Source organism: Halyomorpha halys, unplaced genomic scaffold, assembly GCF_000696795.3.
Source record: "Halyomorpha halys isolate HHAL.00 unplaced genomic scaffold, Hhal_1.1 Scaffold1449.1, whole genome shotgun sequence".
Taxonomy (NCBI): Eukaryota; Metazoa; Arthropoda; class Insecta; order Hemiptera; family Pentatomidae; genus Halyomorpha; species Halyomorpha halys.
Genome location: NW_027115160.1, coordinates 322,671 through 326,357, shown reverse-complemented (window position 1 = coordinate 326,357; position 3,687 = coordinate 322,671). Strand labels below are relative to the sequence as shown.

General features: G+C 32.2%; 1 non-coding gene across 1 annotated transcript; it reads right to left on the bottom strand.

The window, feature by feature from the left end:
• Window positions 1-2,002: 2,002 nt before the first annotated feature.
• Window positions 2,003-2,074, bottom strand: TRNAT-UGU (transfer RNA threonine (anticodon UGU)). Its single transcript has one exon. It is a non-coding gene; the product is annotated as a tRNA-Thr (tRNA).
• Window positions 2,075-3,687: the final 1,613 nt, after the last annotated feature.

The window sequence follows — 3,687 nt, the reverse complement described above, 5'->3', positions numbered from 1 at the left end:
ATCAATCCGCAATTGATAAAGAAAACTGCTTTCTAGAGAATGACTATGTTTACCAGTTTGGCTGCAGCGGCACGCCCTATCTCAAACTTTCAAACATAGTTACTTAGAATTGCACTTCCCAAATTATTCAGTTTCATTTAATAATGTTACTCTTACCTCTGTCGAAAACAGATCCGCTACCTTGGACAACGATTAACCTGGGATCCTCACACAAGACTGAAGAGACAGAAAACTGCGCGTCGAAATCGACTATTACAGCACTTACTAGACAAACGGTCTAAACTTCCAACACATTACAAAAGACTGATCTACAAAACTATAATAAGGCCTATCTGGACATACGGAGTTGAGCTTTAGGGCTCCACTAAACCTTTGAATTCCTCTCGTATCCATTCCTTACAATCCAAAATGTTCAATGTTCCTCACTTGTCACAAATAAAAGCATACATAAAGACCTTAATGTTCTATATGTAACCAACCTATCAAGCCCGAACCTGATATCATTCCTTCCATTATAAACTCCCTAACCACCCAAACCCACTAGTTTCTAACCTTGCTTCCTCTTCCATTCCTGACAATCCTCCGAGGCGTCTGAAAACAAGATGGCTACGAGACTTTCTAATGTAAAAACTTTATTAGAGTGCTACCAATGGGTAGATTTCCTGCACGCCTGTATCATTCCATTATTAACTTTCATCAAATTTACTGACTGTATTATTATATACTGTTGTAAATTTCAATAAACATAAATAACTAAATAAAAGGAGAAGAGCCTTTACAGTTAAATTTTATTTTAAAAAGGTGACAGCAGTACTCAGCGTCTGTTTCTCCGCCGCTCGGGATTGAGGATCCATCAGCGTGGACAGGGTTCCACTTATGGATGGTCCTAGGTGTTATTGTGAACCTTGAATAATACCATAGAAGCTTGTCCTTATTATTTAGCGCGTCGACAAGTCGCTCAACAGCTAAGAAACAACGTCGGTTTGCAATGCATTATTTGGGTATAATATCATATGATAACAGTATATTATACTAGTATATCATCGATTGTTTTGGAAGGCTAATGTCTTATGAAGAACCGTTTTAGCTTTTCTGATTTTTTATTATCTTTCTGTCTTTCTTTTTCCAGAAAACACAGGTTGTTGGCATCTGTAGCATATATGAATAATCTATCTCCATACATTTCATATTAAGTTTTATTAGACCCCTTGTTGCTAAACTCAACTAAACATTTCGTATTATTTTATTTAAAACAAGGTTTCCGAGATAGGATTGAATTATTGTATTTATTCGCTTAATAAAATCAGTTTTAACTGATATTAAAAACTATTGTGGACTACTTCGCTAGAGAGGTTTTCTACATCCAAGAAGTCTTGTGGCCTATACTTGTTGCTCTCAAGGGCCGCTGAGGTGATTTCAGGCACTCTCTCAAACACTTTTGTGTGATTGAGTGGTTCGCTTCGAGCCCAAATTGAAATCCTTGTGAAGTTCTTTCAGAGTGATCTAGAATTCTGTTTATAAAATATTATTTTTAAATAACTCAGAAAATGAAGACAAAAGACGAATCGGTAAAATAAAGGAGTGTCGTAATCTTTATTGGACTATATCAAAGCATTTTAAATGTAAAGTTTAATATTTTAAAAAGCAAAAATAAAATTCAGCTTATTTAATTCAAATTTCGGAACTTATGACCCTAAGGTTAATTATTATTATATTTTTCTGGAAGATGGTTGCACAACAAATAAATGAATGAATGTAGATCAATAATATATTCGCTACAAGAATATTTGGAATGAAATAATAATAAATTTTCACTGTTAAGTGTTTTATATTTTGAATATCTATTATTTATTTAAAATATTTCATAACAATTTAAAAAATAAGAAAACTAAAAATTAAAGGTTTTGCTTCTAAAATGAAAATGCATTAATTTATTAAATTTTTAATTACATTTACATCCCTTCTTAAATTTTAAGAGTTTCGATTAAAAAAAAAAAGGCCTTGCCTCCTGTGAGGATTGAACTCACGACCCCTGGTTTACAAGACCAGTGCTCTGCCGCTGAGCTAAAGAGGCTGCGGTGGTATGGGAGCTCAGTACTTCATAAAAACTGACATTATGTTTTATCATGAAATAATATATTTTAAAATCGTCTTAATATCTGCAATAAAATACCGTTAGATCTATTTAATTTGTCAGAATTGTAGTTTAAAAATCTGTATATTAAGTCGACACAAAAATACGAAACTATGTTTACGTTGTTTATAATCCATTCTATTCGTTAATCAGGAAGAAATATTACTAAAAACTAGATATAACAAAATTAATTTTAATAACTCATATTCATCTGTGTTGCTATTCCATTAGTGGCTCGAATTCTCCAATCATGTTGACTTACATATCAATCATGTAACAGTCAATCACTCTTTTGAATTTTTTTCTCCTGAAAACATTCCTTTCTTTAGTGTTATTGTTTTGTCTTTCAACGCTCTAAAGAAAAATCCCGTTTTATTGCAATTAAAAATGTAATTTTATATCTTTTACGGCATCTTGAGAAACACTCCGTATTTACCGACAAATGATATTTGATATAGTTTCGTTTGCAAAAACCTATTCAACCATCCATTTAAAGCTTGAAAATCAGTGATTTTTAAAGCACATGCGTCCTCTCAAGGTTTTTTTTTCTTTAATGAGAGGACCATTAATTGGAGTTTTATTTTCCCTTGTTCCAACCAACCGCCCTAATGTACACGTATCAACACCTACACTTATTCCTAGCTGTAACATGTTACGTATTTTTATTCTCTATCCACATTTTTAAAATGTTAGTTCCATGTTCAATGCGCACTATATGGTTTCCGATTCCGATATCTTCGGCCAGGAAGTTAATTTAATTCAACCTCTACGGAGCGTACATGCTGCTAACGTAGGTCCTCTGTTGCTGAGAACTGAGAAACATTGTTTTTATTTTAAGGGAATTAGGTTGGAGTACTATGAAACCCGATTGGTTGACTCCAATATGTGACTGCACTGTTAGTTATTCAGGGATTGCGAGAAGTGGATTCCGAGAAAAATGAATAACTTTTTGCATTACTGTCCATTGATTTGAAGTTCATTGGAATGTGTATTATATCCACGGAGTCAGGATGTACAATTTTTATATTAGTTTAAAATTTTAAAAAAATAAAATACATTAGTGGGTTTTTGGATTTGTTGAAGTTTTACCATAAATATGTTAATACTTATTTGATAATTTAGATTCTAATAATTAATTAGATTTAAATTAATAATTTCTGGATCAAATACTTACGTACTGAAAAGGACGTGGGATCACCGATTTCAATGAAAAGTTTTTTGTGATACTAGGTTGAAAAATATCAGTAACGACTCCGAGGGTTCTTGCATAATATTATTTATATTCTTCCATAATGTTACAATATTCCTTAATTATAATAATTAATATTAATCATGAATAATGAAAAACATCAGCATATAACCTTGGTAAAATTAATGAGTTGAATATAAAGTTAATTTCTGAATGATATTGTAGCATAATTTTCCTCGCCAATATATATCTGCTCTCAATACAAATCCATCCTCACGAACTCAGTCAAGTATTGGATTATATCCACTCCCAGCCATGCTTCTTCTCGCAATATAAATATTTTCGAATGATTGATTCACAGAAA